The following is a 19,398-nucleotide window of genomic DNA, read 5'->3' on the forward strand; positions in this document are numbered from 1 at the left end:
ATGGCACTATTGAAAATAACTGCCTTTTTTTTTAACCTTTTAAGAAAAATGCCATTCCCTGCCACATCTCTTAATAGCTGCCTCTTGGCAGTAGCCTAAATGATGAATCTACCAACCTGTTTAAAATGTACGGGAGGTTCTTTCAAAAGTAATCCAAGGGTCATTTCTGACTGCAAATGTGAAATCTTTTGTCAGTGGTCTCTGGTCCCATGGAGTGCACAGGTATTTTTAGTCCACACAGATTTGGGGGGGGGGGGGGCGGGGAAACACACGTACACACACTGAATTCGTGCAAGGTAGGTTCTTGGTTCTGAACATTCATTCCTCCAGGCTTTGGAGATCCATGGAGAATAGGTGCTCTGTACCTGCAGACAGGTGGGTCCAGGTCTCTGATGCTCTGCTCCCTGGGTTAGTATCAGCCTCCGGGTCCCCAGCATCCCCATCCCCCAGTGAGAAGCACACCCCAACCGCCCATCGCATCGTCACGACTCACTTGCCCGGGCAGTTCCCGAGTCCCAGCCGCAGTCTATTGATGACGCTGAGGAATACTGGCCCTCACCTCCAAAAGGCATTCATGTTTTTGCTCTGTGTTGCTTTTGCCCAGGTAAATTTGGGACAAGACTCCAGAGAAAAAAAGGATGAAAAGACAAAAGTGTGTGTGTGTGTGTGTGCGCACGCATGCACGCGTGCCCATGCATGTAGAAACAGGGAGAGTGTGGAGGAGGGAGCTAGCTCCCTAGGCAGGGCCAAGCAGTGGGTATGAGTATACTCAGGCTCTGCTGGCATTGTTCTCAATTGTTTGTTTTAAACAGCTCTCAAATGCAAAGCGGGAGGAAGGAGTTAGGCTAGTTGAACAAAGTATAGGGACTATGTCTGGAAGAGCTCAGGCTGCTAACCAATCAGCTAACCTATATAAACATAACATATTTTGGATTTTCCTGAGTGGCTGTCTTCAGAGGCACGTTTCTAGTTGGTAAGCCATGTAATCCACGTCTTTGTCCAGTGTGACGCAGGAAAACCTGCTTTGGAGTCCAACAGAGAGTCACTTGAACGTTGGCTTCTGCCATGTACCAGCTGTGTGACCTTGAGTAACCTAGGTAATGTTTTCTGAGCCTCCGCATGATTGGAAAGTGGAGACATGAATGTCTGCTTTCCAGAGCATGTACACACTGTCTCACAGTAGAGCATGTCACAAAGCACAGTAAATGAAGTATATACCGTCTGTCTCCCTGGCTGTCCAGCAGAGGCAGGATGACAATAGGAAGAGCCTCAGCACCTCAAGCCCAAGACAGATGGGCAGTCCAGGTGGCAGATGCCCTGGGCAGAGGGCAATGAGATACAGCAGCAATCCTGTCCCCCACGTGCAGGTACTGCTGGAATCAGACAACCTTGGGTTGTGGAAACCCAGAAACCTTTAGAACAAGGCAGAACTGAGACTAATGGAAATTAGCAAGAGGCAGAGGTCAGCTCAGCCTTAGGAGAGATGTTCTGACTGCCAGAGCTCTCCAACAAAGGACCCGGAGGTAATAAGCTCCCTGTCGCAGGGTGTTCTCAAACAAAGTCAGGTAATCCCAGCCAGGGACGGCGTGGAGGGAAACCTTTTGATGCAGCGGAAGGTCCAACTCTATCAAAATCGAAATCAAATGTTCTCCCAATGCTGAGTCTTTGTTTCTGTGAAAGAGAAAGAGAGAATCGCTGAGCCTATGTTCCCTTGAAACCCAACACTCTGGAAGTCCCTGGTCCCTGCTGGAGGCAAAGAATTAATAGGGAACCTCTGGAGTTTCAGAGCCTTGTGCTGGGGCCATTAAGCAATCCGTACAGAGCAAGAGGGAGAGTGTGTCTGGGAGGAAGGTTTAAAGTAATAATTAGCCTCTGTTACAGCCTTAATTGAAACTGGTGAGTCCAAAGAGAGGATCTCAGGTCGACCTTGCCTGTCCCTCTCACCAGCAGCAGTGGAAAGATGCCCTCCAAACACCAGTGGCCAGAAGCCTTGCGTTGGGCAGAGGAGTAACCTGAGGTTTCTCTCCTGGTGTGTTCTGTACTCATTGATATGCTTTGTCTCTCGCTGAATTGCTTTCCTTTCTCCCTCCTTTTCTTCCCTACCTGCTTGTACTTCCAGAAGGATGCATGACATTCCAAAGGATACAGTCCTGTGTCTTGAATGCCAGGTAATTCTGGGGTTGGGTGATCTTACTCTGCACCGTCACTTCCCTTCCATCTCTTCTTACCCTTCCTTTCTTGCCTCTCACAAATCGAGGTACCTCATGCATTTCATCCCCTTTTTAAAAATTATTTTTGATTTTTTCAAATTGGAGGACAATTGCTTTACAATGTGTTGGTTTCTGCCACACAACAACGTGAATCAGCTGTGGATAAACATACATCCCCTTCCTCCTGAGCCTCAGTCACGTCTGACTCTTTGCGACCCCATGGACCATAGCCTGCCAGGCTCCTTTATCCATGGAATTCCATTCTCCAGGCCAGAATACTGGAGTGGGTAGCCATTCCCTTCTCCAGGGGATCTTCCTGACCCAGGGATCAAACCCAGGTCTCCCGCATTGTAGGCAGATTCTTTACTGTCTGAGGCACTAGGGAAGCCCAACTTCGCATTAGCCATCTATTTCACACACGCTGGTGTAGGACAGTGCTACTCTCGATTCATCGCACCCTCTCCCTCCCCCACTGTGTACGTGTCTGTTCTCTACGTCTGCGTCTCTATTCCTGCCCTCCAAGTAGGTTCGTCAGTACCATTTTTTAGATTCCATATATTTGCATTAATATCCTGATTTCATGCACCCCTTTCTACAGGAACCCCGAACTCATCAGGTTCACCCTCAGGCCCTGCACTGGTTTATCCGAAGTCTGATTATATCGGGTCCCTTGAGATTAGTAGCTAAGGATGCATCAGAATGCTACCTTAATTTAACCAGTTCCACGAGTTTAGGATGACCCTCCAGCCCCAGCAGCAGCCTGCGCTCATGGTGTCTTTTTAGGGAAGAGAAGGTGGACAGGAAGAGGGAGGGGGCCTGTTCTAATAGTGGAAATCGGCTGGGAAGGCTGAGTCTCCATGGCCGTGGTTTGCAGGCTGGGCTCAGACAGAAGGAAAGGGGAGCCCTCCCCTCGTGCTGTTATCAGCCTGCAGCCCCGGTTTCCACGTGGGTTCCTGTTTCTGCAGCTCCAAGGCTGGGTGGCAGGGAGTCAGTGCAGGGAAGCGGTGGCTGGCTGACTTCCATGGTCCCTTCTTGGGGACACTCTGAAGAGCCTCAGCCCACTGTCCCATGGCATCAATAGGACTCCGAGCGCATCGACTGACATAGGTTTTCGATAAAGGACGAGAAGGTCCAGGCACTGGGAGACAAAGATGGAAACATGGAGAAACGTGAATGAGGGTCTCGAAGAGGCAGGCTTGGAGGAAGCCACGTCAGTGACGGGACAGAGCCGCCTGGGATTCAGAGGCAACCCCACTTGTCCACGCCCTTCTTTCCTCACTGCCTGGTAGGCTGCCTGGACACACATTAGAGAGGCCTCCATCTCCCAGAGAGCCATTCACAAGAGAAGCACAAGTTTACAAAAAGAAGAAGCCACGACGAGAGAGAGGCCTGAGACTCTGGGGCAGGCAGCTTGCTCATGTACTAACTACTTGAGGAAAGCCACCTCCATTTCCCCACTTGGCAAGAAAACCCCACGTCATGACTTCAATGTGCTTTCCAGCTTTGAAAACCTAAAATCCTTTTTGGATATTTGTGGGACATACAGGCTGAGCGCCTTCTCCCTGAAGGACTTGAGAGCTTGTCTCCACACATCTCAGTTAATGCAGCTCGGTTTTTACCTAAACCATGAGGCAAACGTCCAATAACTCGCATTACTGGATTTGGAGCCATCTTGCCTTGAAATAGAAAACCAGTGTGCGGTGTCCTGTGAGAGGATCAGTTGCAGCCTTGGCTGTCTGTCTAAAATCCTGATGTGAGCAATATATGGATGTCAGGACCTGTTTTGAAACTAGATACTTAGATATGGAAACTTCCTTTAAAAATAACTTTACTCTCAGAAAGGAAACCTCAATCCATAATAAGGAGGCTGTTCAGTTCAGAGTGCGGGCTTCAAAGGTTAGTTCTGTCTATGAAATTAATACATCAATAAATATGCTGAATGAACAATAAATGAGCCTTCTACCTGAAACATAAGACCCTTGAATAGAAGGTTCCCAGGGTCACTCTGCTCCCTGAAGACCCCTCAGGGACTAGGAAGCACTGTCTTATCTGGTGGTTTATTTTTTAGTGTGGGGGATAGAAAAGGTCATTTAAAAAGGACTCCCCTAGGGACTTCCCTGGGGGTCCAGTGGTTAAGACTTCAGCTTCCAATGCAGGAGGTACAGGTTTAATTCCTGATCTGGGTGCTAAGATTCCACATGCCTCACAGTCAAAAAGACCAAAATATAAAACAGGGAATATTGTAACAAACTCAGTAAAGGCTTTAAAAGTGGTCCACATCAAAGAAAACAACAAAACTTAAAGAAAATGACTTTCCTAAGTCAGGGGCAACTTTAACTGTGTGTTCCCTGTACCCTCCGCCCCACAGTGAAGCCAGAAATACATACTCTTCTCCTTCTCCGTACACGGTTCTCTGCCTGTCAGGCACATCCCCCAACTTTATCAGAATAGGAGAGCCCCTAGATCAACTCATCACTGGATTTGCAATGCATGTCCCTGCCCCCACCCCCTCCCCACCCCACCCCCACCCCCCGCTGCTGCCAAATTCCTTATATATCCAGCTTCTAAGTTGCATCCGACTCTTTGTGACTCCATGAGCTACACGTAACCTGCCAGGCTCCTCTGTCCATGGGATTCTCCAGGCAAGAATACGGAAGTGGGTTGCCATTTCCTTCTCCAGGGGATCTTTCTGACCCAGGAGTTGAATCTGCATCTCCTGCTGGGCAGGCGGATTCTTTACCACTGGAGCCAGCTGGGAAACTCCATATTTTATTTAGGCTGATATTAAACTGAACTTGTAGTCCTTGAGCCCATACTGAGGGCAGCCAGTGGGGAGAAAGGAGAGCTACATGCCCGACTTGGGGTTTAAGAATGGGCTCCAGATGTGCAGAGGGGACACAGAAGGGCACACCATCCCTGCGGGCACTGAAGACGACGCCTGAGCATCTCTAATGCAGAGTGGAGACAGGACTAAGCAGCGCCCACTCGTCTCGAGCCACTGCCTGGGGCAGTGATCTGAGTCGGGCCAGTAACACTGCGAGCAGCTGGGTGGCCTATGCCACCTTTTTTTTCCCCCCATCTAAGACATATTCATTAGTGAAATATCAGAAACCTCAGGGGCAGCATGTGCTTCTAATTCATTTTCCAATTGTATAATGAGCCAGAAGTGAAATTTTTAGGGTGAATTTAATTGACCTTTACAGCAACATCAGGCAGATTGGCTTAAATGCTATTAAAGCAAAATGTAACCCGGTGAGACTTTCTGGAAGGTTATTGGAAAATCTATCAAGTTGTTTTTTTCTTAATTTTCATCAAGAAAGGAAAGATAGATAGAGGACACAGAAGGAGGAATAGACAGAGAGGGAAAGGGGTGAGAATTAAAGCCAGGATGAGATGGGAAGGGAGGCTGGAAGGGCAGGGAGGATTCGGGGGGGGGGGGTGCTGCCCACAACCTTGTTGCCCCGTTGCTGGGGGTGATGTTTTAATTTAGAAGGAGAATGTGCAATCAAGCCACAGGTCCAAGTGGTCTGAGAGTAGTTCCAGCACTTGGGGATGGGATAGTGTGGTCCTCACTTTGTTAATATTTGGTGTTGATGTTTAGAACTTCTCTAGTGTTGTCATGGAACTGAAGGGACATCTCTGGGAGTTGGCAGGGGGCTTCTTTCTAACCCCATTGTCCCTTTCACCAAAGACAGGTTCAGTCTCAGCATCAACATACCCCTGGGAAGTCAGAGAGCCAGGCATGTCATTGAAGGGCTCCTCCAGTGCTAAGGTGGCACCCTCAGAGAAGAGCTGATTAGTAGTGGACAGAGTGCTAAAGCTTGTGGCAAGCTGGGCTAAACTCTAACTATTGTCAGGTCAGATGGTGGTGGCCAGTGTGTTAGGGGCACGGCAGTACTGGGCGTTGGGGCTTCCCTGGTGGCTCACAGAGTAAAGAATCTGCCTGCAATGCAGGAAACCTAGGTCCAGTTCCTGGGTCAGGAAGATCCTCTGAAGGAGGGAATGGCAACCCACTCCAGTATTCTTGCCTGGAGAATTCCCTGGACAAAGGAGCCTGGTGGGGTACAGTTCATGGGGTCTCAAAGAGTTGGACACAACTGAGTAACTAACAGATTTTTTCACAGCGCTGGGCATCGGAACCAGTCTACATCAGCTCACTTACCACTGGCATTAGCAGTGTATGTGTGTGTGTGTGTGTGTTAGTCGCTCAGTCATGCCAGACTCTTTGCGACCCCATGGACTGCAGCCTGCCAGGCTTCTCTATCCATGGGATTTTCCAGGCAAGAATACTGGAGTGGGTTGCCATTTCCTTCTCCAGGAGAGCTTCCTGACCCAGGGATCAAACCCGGGTCTCCTGGCATTAGCAGAGTCACTGGCAACCAGGAAGCCAGGAAGATAAGGGGAAAGAGAGGTGTGTCCAGGAAGGGTGTGAAAATAAGGGAAAAGATGTAGGCCCATCACCACCTGAGGAGGAGCAGGTAAGGACTCAGGAGGCAGGTGATCTGAGGCAGAGATTCATGCCTGACGGAGAACAGGGGTATGTAGTGGGGGGGATGCAGCTGTGGGGGTGCTGAGGCTGACCCAGAAGACTGGGAACCCCCTGTGGTTCCTGTGGGGTCTTCAGTAGCCAGAGGCTCTGCTTAGACCGCAGCCCTCCCAATAAACTCCCCTCCCCGGGAGGACTGGCCAACATGTAAGAACACTAGTGTTTTCTAGGGAAGGGTTGCCCTTTGGTGCAGAAAGGAGGGGACACAGCAGGCCCAAGGCCACTGTGGCTAGAGAGGCCCGTTTGCAAGGCTGGCCCTTGGCTGGCGTCTGGGAACTTGGTTCTCAGAGTGTCCCCATCACTGTTAACATAAGGCTGATTTTCGGTGCCTGGACTCTTTGTGCAGACAACACGGTTTATGCTGAACACCTGCTTTCCTTTCGGGAGTCTGGGGTGTCAGTGTGAGGCAGAGGGTGCCCACGTGAGCAGCCCCCGGAGGACAGCCCTGAGCTCTGAGTCCCTGCTGGGCTCCCTGGGCTGACACCTCCCAGGCGTGTATCTGGGGAAGAGAGAGCTCCGTGTGACCCCTCATGGGGGATGGGAGCCCAGGAAGCCTCACGGAGTCTCCTCTTGTGCCACCTGCATCTTTGTCCCTTAGGACTCGCTGTGAGTCCCTACTGCCTGTGTGGCGAGGTGACTTAGGAGCTCAGTGCACGCCAAGTCCCCTGAGTCCTCCCGGGGACTCTCCAGACGGGAGGGCGTCTGAGGGACCCTCTACACATCTCCTCCCAGAGAAAACTCTCCAGCTGCTTCTTGTCCTACCCTCAACCCTGAAGCCCGCAGCTGCTTCTGAGGTTTATTTTTGATACTGACAGCAGCGACAGATATGAGCTGTGGCCCAATATAGACGCCTCGCCCCCAGCGGTGACTAAGCTCTCCCCTCCCAGAGGACTCGAATAGACGTTCAGTTACTCACAGATAAGAAACGCATGTTTCTTCTTACCTAGGCGCCTACAGAGTTGGGGGAGTTGGGGGGAGGAGGTGAGAAAGGAGGGGAAAATGTCCTTACTAATGAGAATAACTTTTAATAGTCTCAGAAAGAGAGAAAGAGGGAAAAAAAGGTGGGGGGCTCCTAAAATGGAAATGCAGAATGTCTCAGAATCCATCTTTAGTACCACGGTCAGCAACACCGTCCTCTTCAGAGTTGTGAGCTGAGCATTTAGTGCACACGAGGTGTGTGCAAAGCCCATTACATACATAGATCTCAGCTAAAATTCATACTGGGGTGTAACAGCTAATGGGTGATATTATTATCCCTCTTTTTAGATGATGAAACTAAGGAACAGAGAATTCAAGTAATGTGTCCAAGTCACAAAACTGGTCAGTGGAGTCCAGGTCCCACACAGGCGTGCTCCGCATGAAGACAAGGTAAGTCTCAGACATAGTGGCATCCTCTCCCTCAGTATTGTCAGCCTTACAGAAATATGGTTGAGAAGGAGATGATAAAACAGAGCAAGGCCCCTGAGGAGACCCTGTTTCAGGGACAAGAGGCAGTCTTACCTCTGACCCTCCTTTAACAAGCACATGGGGAAAGCCTCCAAGATACCAGGGGTATTGTCCGTTAGCTCCAGATTGTCAATCCTCGACACCAGGCTTCCCCAAACTCCATGCCTTGGACCTGTGCCTCCTGTCAGCTTCGGCATCAGTTTAGAAGTAAAGTGCATGATAAATGCAATGGGTTTAATAATCCAAAATCCACCCCGCCACCCCCGGTGCATGGAAGAATTGTCTTCTGTGAAATCAGTCCCTGGTGCCAAAAAAGGTTGGGGACTGCTGCTCTGCACAATTTGAAAGAAATCTTAATTTTAAAAGATGTTAGCTTTTCTGCTGGTCAGGATTAATGGGTTTGCAAGGCACTTTCAAAGATGACACCAGTGCGCCAAACGCAGGGCTGCACCCCAGGGTGTGCAATGGATACGCTCTCTCATCAGCCCAAGAAGTCCTTCTTTCAGTCACTCAACAAATGTTCACTGGGCATCCACCATCTCTCAGGCACAGGGATCTGGCAGGGAACCCCATAGACCACTTCCTACATAATCCAATTAAACAATGATTTTTGAGCATCTATTATGTGCCAGGCAGGAGGCTAGCTTCTAAAGACGTTAGGATAAATAAGGCATAGTCCCCATTCTCATGGAGGTCAAAGTTCATTGAGGAGATGAGGGTCTCAGATCTGTAAGGACCACAGATCTCCCAGTGCTGCCAATGGGAAAGAAGGAATAAGAACAGAGACCCCATTGTATTTGATCTTAGTGGATATTGACATAAAAATCCTTTAGACCAGGAGGGCCCCAGTCTCTGTGATCTAATGATGATCTGAGGTGGAAATGATGAAATGATAATAGAAATAAAGTACACAATAAGTGTAACATACTTGAATCATCCCGAAACCATCCTGCCCCCGCCCGGGGAAAAACTGTCTTCCATGAAACCGGTCCCTGGTGCCAAAAAGGTTGGGGACCACTGCTTAGACAGATATTTCAATAGGGTTGTTGGGATGGAAAATCAAAGCCATTCTTTTAAGTGATAACAGACGGCAAGACCATGAAGACCAGCAGTTTAAAGAGGTTTTGTGGTCAAAGGAAAAAGAAAATGGTTTGGTCATTTGAAGATTGCCAGTGCCAAGTGAAAGATTTGCTTTTTGTTTCATGTTTGGTTTTGTTATATTTTGTTTATTTTTTGTTTGTTGGTTTGTTGAATGAGGAGGATCTGAGCTTGTAAGCAGGCAGTGGCAAATTTAAAATATGAACACTGCCAAGCAGGGTAACAGTGGAAGATTTTCAGTCCTCTACTGCTTTTGAAGTTGGTTTGGAGAAGCCATCATTCTTTCCTTCAAATTAATATCTCAATGTTATGTATGTTTCCAAAATAACCTAGTTTCCCTTAGCAACTCATTGCATGAACTTTCTTTTAACCTCTTTGCAGGCTGTCAGGCTGCACTCTGTATTGGAGTAACAAGTTTGTAGGGATTACTGCCTGCTGGATAAGAAGCACTTCATTTTAGTTGTGGAAAATTCTGAGAGATGGGAATACCAGACCACCTGACCTGCCTCTTGAGAAAGCAACAGTTAGAACTGGACATGGAACAACAGACTGGTTCCAAATAGGAAAAGGAGTCCGTCAAGGCTGTATATTGCCACCCTGCTTATTTAACATATATGCAGAGTACATCATGAGAAACGCTGGGCTGGAAGAAGCACAAGCTGATATCAAGATTGCCAGGAGAAATATCAATAACCTCAGATATGCAGATGATACCACCCTTATGGCAGAAAGTGAAGAGGAACTAAAAAGCCTCTTGATGAAAGTGAAAGAGGAGAGTGAAAAAGTTGGCTTAAAGCTCAACATTCAGAAAACGAAGATCATGGCATCTGGTCCCATCACTTCATGGCAGATAGATGGGGAAACACTGGAAACAGTGTCAGACTTTATTTTGGGGGCTCCAAAATCACTGCAGATGGTGATTGCAGCCATGAAATCAAAAGACGCTTACTCCTTGGAAGGAAAGTTATGACCAACCTAGATAGCATATTCAAAAGCAGAGACATTACTTTGCCAACAAAGGTCCGTCTAGTCAAGGCTATGGTTTTTCCAGTGGTCACGTATGGATGTGAGAGTTGGACTGTGAAGAAGGCTGAGTGGCGAAGAATTGATGCTTTTGAACTGTGGTGTTGGAGAAGACTCTTGAGAGTCCCTTGGACTGCAGGGAGATCCAACCAGTCCATTCTGAAGATCAGCCCTGGGATTTCTTTGTAAGGAATGATGCTAAAGCTGAAACTCCAGTACTTTGGCCACCTCATGCGAAGAGTTGACTCACTGGAAAAGACTCTGATACTGGGAGGGATTGGGAGCAGGAGGAGAAGGGGACGACAGAGGATGAGATGGCTGGATGGCATCACAGACTCGATGCACATGAGTTTGAGTGAAGTCCAGGAGTTGGTGATGGACAGGGAGGCCTAGCGTGCTGCAATTCATGGGGTCGCAAAGAGTCAGACACGACTGAGCGACTGAACTGAACTGAACTGTCCTTTCTAAGTGCACGTGGTGCCTCTTGGTTCTGATGATCCAGAACTGCCATCTGCATCCCCTGCCCAGCACTGTGACCGTCTGAGCCTCAGTCCCTAACTGGGGCCTCCCCTCCGGACCACAGGCTTCATCTCGGCTCCCACAGCTCACATTCCCTTCTCACTCTCCCAGTATGGATTCTCAACATGCTGCTGCAACCATCTTTTGCAAACGGAAATCATGTCACCACATTGCTCAAAATTAGGGAAAATGTTGAGTCCCAATTTACCTGTGATACCCACTGTCCAGAGGAGCCTAGGAAGAGTGCCTCCTCTCACTTTCAAAAGCAATCCTATTTGGACAATATATTGAATGTTCACTCTGCTTAAAAGCCTCCCGTGTCTTTCCATCACTGTTTTTTAAAAAAAGGTATATTATTCATTTTTTTGGCTACGTGGGTCTTCGTTTCAGCACGCAGGATCTTTAGTTGCAGCACTCGGGATCTTTTTAATTGCAGCATGTGAACCCTCAGTTGCAGCACGTGGGATCTAGCTCCCTGACCAGGGATGGAACCTGGGCCCCCTGCATTGGGAGCTCGGAATCTTAACCACTGGACCACCAGGGAAATCCCTCCCTAGTTTCAAGGACCCTGATCTCCACCTCCCTGAGCTCTCTCCACCCTCCCCACCCCTCACTGGGCTCAAACCACATGGGTCCCTCTGTTTTCCCAACATCCTTAGCCCACACTCATGTCAAGACCTGAGCCCTCGATGGCCCTCTGCCTAAAATACAGCTCCTTCTGATCTGGGAACACCAGTTTTCTCTCTTCTTACAGATCTCAACTCAAATGCTGCCTGCTCAGAAAGGCCTTCTTCTCTCACTCACCCATCATCCACAGGAGGCAATTCCCTCCCACATAAGTCATATACTTGTTTTCAGTACCTCCAAGTGCCCATGAGTGCAGGCATGATCTTTTTTTCTAAATGTGTGTTTTATTATCATACCATTTCACTCAATGGTATTTTTTTATGGGAAGGATGTGGTGTGTGTTGTGTATTTCTGTATTCTGGTCACCTCTGACATCAGGAATACAGGTCAGAGATCCTCTCTGTATCTGCTGGGATGCATCCAGTCCTTATACGTAGGAGCAACTTTAGAAAACATATCTAAACCACAACCACCATGGGCATTTGGGGGCTTCCCTCATAGCTCAGCCAGTAAAGAATCTGCCTGCAATGCAGGAGACCCAGGTTCAACTCCTGGGTTGGGAAGATCCCCTGGAGAAAGAAATGGCAACCCACTCCAGTATTCTTTCCTGGAGAATCCCATGGGCAGAGGAGCCTGGCAGGCTACTGCCCATGGGGTCACAAGAGTTGGATATGACTTAGTGACTAAACCACCACCACAATTCTATGCTGAGACTTCAGTGGTGGGAACCTTCTATTATTATTAATGCTTTCTTTGTGACCCTAAGAAATAGCCTTATCACAAAGGGTCTTGCTGCACCCGAGGTACTTTCCTGACTTGCTCACTTGCATCTTCCCTAGATCCTTCCATTGTATAATTTCTACTACTGCCATTTCCACATAATTTCAGAAAAAAAAATAAATTATATTCAATAAGGGAACGTATAACTCATTCACATAATGTGCCATTCTATACAACCCAGGAGTGTATAAATCAGCCATCGTGGAAACAACCTCTTGCAATAACATGGCTTTCAAAAGAATCTGCTTCATAATATCTTTGAGGAAAGGCAAAGGGTTATCACACCTATTAGCGAATGAAAGAAGTCAAGTCAGAACAGCTGAACTGCTCGTGCAAAGTCCCTTATTCCCTGGGCCGAGATGCCAGGCCAGGTTCCCTGACTCCTACCTCCCAGCATGGTTCTTGGAACTGGCTTTATATATAGACAAAGTCGACAGTGCTCCAAGCACTCTCAAAATACAGCCAGGCAAATACTGTAGAGGCTTTCTACAAAAGCATTATAGAACCAACTCTGTGAAAATATGACCTAGAAAGGGACACACTTTCCCAGGCAGCCCACCAGGGCTTGGCACGAGTTTGGTCTCCCATGCACATTGCCCTTTCAAGGGGAGACACCCCTTGACTGCCAGATGTGGCTTCTAAGCTTCCTGTTGCTGCTTCAGTGTTCTTCAGTCATCATAGCTAATTTCCTTAGTTGCATGCTTATTTACTTCTTTATTAATTATTATTAGTTCAGGGAATATCCTATCACCATGACCACCTGGCCATAGTTAGTTTATCAGATCAGCTAGTCACTCTTGTGCAGGATTCTGAGAACCTCTGAAGACAGAAAAATACAGATGGATCAGAAGTCACAACCTGTTTAGAAGCATGGCTCCTAAGCTTTCCTGTGCCTTGGGATCATCTAGACAGTTTGTGAAAACACAGATTCTGTGTTGGGTAACAGGATATGACTCCTCCTGTTTCTGCTTCAGTGGATCAGGGAAGAGCTCAAGAATTTGCATTTCTGACAAGTCCCTGGGCGATGCTCAGGCCTCCTGGGTGGGCTTGGATGGGAGAACTGGGTCCACTTTGAGCACCACTCACAGAGAATCTGAGATGGCTGCAATGAGCTGAACAGCCAATCTGATTTGCCTGAGACTGAGGAATGTCCTAGGAAATGAGATTTTTCAGTGCTAAAACCCAGGAACTCCTGGGCAGTGCTGGGCACACCAGGATAAATAGGTCACCCTAGGTGGTGTGAAATCAGTACTCTGTGATGTAGGGCAGCAGGGGTGGGGTGGAGGTGGCCACAAGAGGAATTTGACGGACAGGTTAACCAACACAAATCAAAGGCAAGAGCATAAGAGGGTGGCATAAAGTAGTAGTTTGCTTTGGGGTCTTTCCCTGTGTAGAATACATAAGGAACAAGGACAGGCCATATATTATCCTGTACTTGTTGCCAGCCTCTATCATAGCTTTGGGTGTATAGTAGGTCAACTTAAAGTGGACTATCTGCCTGCAAGTTCAAGTGAGTAGATGGAAGGGTGGGTGGTGAAATAGATAAATGGGTGGGGAGTAGATGATTGGTTGAAGGAGTGGATGGATGAGTGGATGGAGTGTTAGTCTCTCAGCCGTGTCCAACTCTTTGTAACCCCATGGATTCTAGCCCGCCAGGCTCTTCTGTCCATGGGATTCTCAGCTAGTCACTCTCATACAGGATTCTGAGAGCCTCTGAAGACAGAAAAATATGGATGGGTCAGAAGTCACAACCTGTTTAGAATTGTGGCTCCTAAGCTTTCAAGAATAATGGGGTGGCAAGAATAATGGGGTGGGTAGCCATTCCCTTCTCCAAGGGATCTTCCCGACTCAAGGATCAAATCTGGGTCTCTTGCATCACAGGCAGATTCTTTACCATCTGAGCCACCAGGGAAGGCAAATCCTATCTGTTTCCCAGGATAGTCCAAGATAAGCTTCTCTACTTCAGCCCCTGAGTCAAGCAAATATTCTGAGGTATGTAGGTTTATGTCCATGCAGAGGGAGAAGACCTGCTCCTGACCCCCAGTGGGCATTCTACTGAATTTGATTTCATGAGCATCTCAAGACAGGGCAGGACAGTGGATTTACTCTGCCAACCTGGCTTTCCTGGCTCTCCTTCTCCTGTTTCCTCCCTAGGGAACCTTCCAAAACCTAGAGAAAGGAAGGATTCAAAGTGAAGCAAAAAAAAAAAAAAAAGAAAAGGAAATAGTCAAGATGGGTAGTATTGAAATGTAAGGTTTTCTGTTTTAGAAAAACCAAGGGTGTGGGAGCCTCTGTTGTACTAAATGCTCTGTGTGTTCAGAGAATAAATGCCGTCTGTGAGCAGTCAGGAGATGAAGGTGGCAGGGAGAGCAGGTTTGAGCCCTGTCGGGTACTAATTTCCCGTAGATGATCTGCTGTCCTCTCCTTGTTTGAAGTTCCCAAGGGGGAGGCTTCAAAGCAAGCAGACTGCCATCTGCACACAGCTCAGGGCTCCGCAGGGGGCTGTCCCCATACCCCTCTGCCGGTGTCTGCCTTTCTCTCCATTCCAGAACATCAAGGACAATTCTATCAGCCAGTCCAGCAGCTGGTGATAAAGCCAGCGTATCCAGCCTGGTGAGCCTCCGCACCCAGGCTGCAACAGGCAAATTGACTTAAAAGATGAAAAGGAAGTTGACCTAACCCTTCCTTAGAACTCCCACCAAAATGACAATTCTTGTCCTCCCTTTTGCTTCTCTCTCCCCCTTATTCTCTGTCCCACTCATTGCTTTTCTTTCATGTTACCAGAGCTTTGAGCAATGCACAGGCTGTTCTTCCACCTAGCGTTTGATTACAGCTATTTTAAATTATTGATGTTTGGCTGTTTCCTACTGGAGATAGTTCCTGCCCTCAAGCAGTTCACCGCCTGGTAGGACAACAGAGACATTATGTCCTAAAACTGCTCCTAGATATGTATGAAGTCACTCAGTCGTGTCCGACTCTTTGTGACACCATGGACTGTAGCCCACCAGGCTCCTCTGTCCATGGGATTTCCCAGGCAAGAATACTGGAGTGGATTGTCATTCCCTTCTCCAGGGGATCTTCCCGGTTCAGGAATTAAACCTTGCTGTCCTGTATTCCAGGCAGATTCTTTACTGTCTGAGCCACCAGAGAAGTTGAGACATATCTACAGAAGAGGCACAGAAGAAGGCTGCTGAGCCGTGTTGCAGAACACAGAGGGGAGCATCTCAAAAGCACAAAGGCTGCCTGCTAGCTCCCCCTGCACCAGGCACCAGACACAGAACGCACGTTCCCTGTTCCTCCCAGACCCTGGAGATTGTACTCCAGCTGTGGTGTGAACAGTTTGCAACTCAGCAAGGGACTCTGGGTACACAAGCAATTGGGGTGATCATCACAGGAAACACCACCCCTCTCCCCTGAATCTGGAGAGAATTATTCTCTAAGTATATTAGTTATTACTAATATACTAAGTATATTAGTATACTTAGTTATTCTCTAAGTATATTAAAGGATAAAGTCATGTTGGATGGAAATATCAACCAAAAAATACAAATAATATTTTTTTTTTCACTAGAAAGAGCACTGAGTTGTGACCAGCGCATCACATAAGCACTTAGGGTTCCAACTTCACGTTTGTGAAATGCAGGTTCTGGACTCCATAGACTCTGAGCCTCTTTGCTGCCCAGTGTTGGACAGATCTGTGACTCTGAGGATACTGTTAATACATAGAACCAGAGATGTTGAATTTCAGGATCTCTGCTGTAGCTTTACTTTCTGTTTTTTAAATTTATTTATTATTTTGGCTGTGCTGGGTCTTCACTGCTTTGCAGGTGGGTTTCTTTAGTTACAGTGAATGGGGGCTACTCTTTAGTTGCGGTGCACAGGCCTCTCATTGCGGTGGCTTGCCTGGTTGAGGAGCACAGGCTCTAGGGTTTGGGCTTCAGGAATTGTGGCTTGGCTGCCCCGCTGTATGTGGGATCTTCTGGGACCAGAGATTGAACCCGTGTCCTCTGCATTGGCAGGTGGATTCTTAACCACTGAACCACATGGGAAGTCCCGTAGCTTTACGTTCATTTAATCATTTATTTAGATCCATTTGACATCAATAATTATATAAAAGCAGAAATCAAAATACTCTCCTTGAGACTTGGCAAAGCAAGTAAAATGTGGTTCCCCTCAGATTAAAGCAAAGAACACCCCAGCTTACATGCAGATACTCATGGGTATCTCATGAGCATCGGCAGGTGCTCACTCAGTAACAGAACCAAGATGGCTGTGGTATGGATGGCAGCCTGCAAAGATGGGCAGACAAGCATGAGGGCAGACAGCACAGCTCTGTGATCACCACTCAGCTCAGTAGGTGTATCTGTTGAAAGCCATCTGAGAAATAACCCACTGCCGATTGTTCTAATCAAGAAATCCCACGGGTCAGTGCCCTCTCCTCGGCCCACACCTGAATTAAAGATGGTGCACTTCGTTTATAGTCATTTCCTGCCAGGTCAGTTATCGACTGAACAATCCCAGCCAAATCCAATGGCGCGACCTGACCCGCTGACCCCTGTTTGAACATTGATTGCTGCTGTTCCCCTCATTAGACCATTTTCCTGAGAAGCCGCTGCCTACCCAAAGGAATTTTAGCTAATCCTTTTTTTGTTTGTTCATTTCTGAGTTTTCTTTAAGCCAATTGAGAGCAGTGACCTCCAACTTTGAAGGACTAGCAGAACTTGCCTACCCAGGGAAGGAAACCTAGTCCATCTGGTCACCCTCTCTGTTCTGAGTCTCCCTAATCAACGATGCTGCTCAAGGTCAATGAAGAAAGGTTATGTGCTGGTGTCCAGCAGCCTTGGAAACCTTGGAGCCAAGTGGAGAAGGCAAGGACATAGGGCTAGTTTTCTTTTCCTTGTGGCTACAAGGGGCTGATGCTGTGAAAGATGGAAGGCAAAAGGAGAAGGGAGCGACAGAGGATGAGATGGTTAGATAGCATCACTGACTCAGTGGCCATGAATGTGAGCAAACTTCAGGAGGTGGTAAAGGACAGGGAAGCCTGGAGTGCTGTGGTCCATGGGGTCACAAAGAGGCAGACACGACTTAGCGACTGAACAACGACAAGGGGCTAATGTCCTTCAACAGCTTCGAGGGTACAGATTTAATTAAATGAATGGAGAAGATATTCATTGTCTATTATCAACTGTGCAGAAATCCTTCACTTCAAACCGTTTGGTTGCTAACCCAAATACCCAAAGCTGCCACTCTGAATGTGAAAGTGTGTTTTACCTATCGAGAGAAATGATTTCCAATCTTTATGTTTTCACTAATATTAGCAAACCATTAAAACTAATCCAGGGCATTAGCCTACTGTTAAAGGTCACTGCACCCTACACTAAGCATCCTGAGAGCAGGCCACAGGCCTCAAAATCAGAGGATGTCACGGGCATCCAAAGATGAGTTTTAGCTAATCTACAATTGCCCCTGAAATCCTATGCAATGTTTTTTGTCAGTGGGAATTTTTCAGGGAAGTGCCATAGTGCTTAAAGGACCGAAAAACTACCTGATAAAAAACATACTAGGAAAAACTGCTTAACTTAGATCTTTCCTGGGTAGAGGTCTCCATCAGAGATCTCCATCTCCCTCTACACTCTTAGTTTGTCTAGCACTGGGCTTTGTTTGAAATATGCCATTGGAAGCCAAAATAACTATGCTTAAAATCTTAACTACATTGAGTTCATTTAGTTTCATGTAACAATTATTATTAGGAGAAATGATTGTACAGCTATTTTACAGATGAGAAAGCTTAAGTTTTCTAAACAGTGAAACAGCTTGTACAAGAAACGTCAGTTATTTGGCAAGAAATTACTTGAGAGATACCCTTTCCTGGAAACATTGAAAAGTAGAGTAAGTCAAGTGACTTAGACAACAGACTTTAATTTATGAATAAGAAAACAGTGTTGGCACTTCACAGTGTGTTATGATGCAATTAAAAGAGCAAAGACTCAAGGGAGAAGATCTGAGTTCTAGTTCTGGTTCTGATATTTCTACAAGTGTGACTTAAGGCCAGTGTGATGCCTTCCAGAGCCCGGATGAGAACCAAGGGCAATGCCACATATGAGAGCTCTTTGTCAAATGTAAAGGTAGCCTAAATGTTAGTTATTAATAGTATTGTCAAAGTGAGCATGCATAGTAATAGTACTATCCAAGGTCAGAGGGAAGCAAAACTCTTCAGGAAACATGGGAGCGGAGGCTGATATGAGGCATCAATGTTTCCTGGGAGGCATGCATTCTCTGTGACAATATTGCTGTGACCTTCCTCAGGGCCACTCAGGCAGCTGATGGCCAGATTACCACTGATACCATCGCAAAGTCAGGAAAGAGACTTTCACGTAGAGAAGGATTCCAAATGGCCATAGGTTCATCTTATTAGTGGAGAAGAAAAGGGCTCAACTATTTAATAAGAACAGTAAAGGACGCCTCAACTTGACTATTACGACCACATGGGGGATTCCCTATCTTTATATACAGCTATCAAATTATTTAGTTTTTGCACCTGGTTTTATGTTCCTGGATATGTTCCAGTGTCTCCTAGCTTATGGGAACTTGAGTAGAATTTGTATCCTACTGGTATATGAAAATTGTATATATCTTAATTATGTTGAATTGGTCACAGTGCTTTTCAAGCCTACTCTATCCTTCTACTTTTCTGTATATTCATTCTATTAAATTTTGAGAGTTTAATATTGAAACTCCAATGAAAAATCTTAATTTATCTACTTAAAAAAATTTTAATGTATAGTGCAACTATATGTAACTTTGTTCTGTATTTTCCAAGTCTCTTGTAAATATTATCATACTTTCATAATTTAAACAATAAAGATGAAAGAAAAAAATTATTTCTTTAGCCAGAATCCAATGGACAGATAAAAATGAGGTCTGTACTAAGAAAGGGGATTTAGATGAAATTAAGAAAATACATGTACAATCAAGTTACTTTGTATTGTTACACCAACTTTGTATCTGAAATTTAGAACCCATAAACAAATTTCCACTCAATGACACAATAGGTTTATATGATACTCAGCAAAATTTGCTTCAAAAGGAGAAAATAAAGAAGACAGAGAAAAAATGTTTTGTTCATTCATGAAACATGATTCTAATATA

At 46.6% G+C, this 19,398-nt stretch overlaps 1 protein-coding gene across 5 annotated transcripts in view; it reads right to left on the reverse strand.

Annotated features, from left to right (window-relative positions):
* The window catches only part of NTM (neurotrimin), a 964,182-nt gene that overhangs the window by 465,878 nt on the left and 478,906 nt on the right, over positions 1-19,398 (reverse strand). The gene's annotated exons all lie outside the window — the stretch shown is intronic.

The sequence above is a fragment of the Bos indicus genome, chromosome 29 (genome assembly GCF_029378745.1).
Source record: "Bos indicus isolate NIAB-ARS_2022 breed Sahiwal x Tharparkar chromosome 29, NIAB-ARS_B.indTharparkar_mat_pri_1.0, whole genome shotgun sequence".
Lineage (NCBI taxonomy): Eukaryota > Metazoa > Chordata > Mammalia > Artiodactyla > Bovidae > Bos > Bos indicus.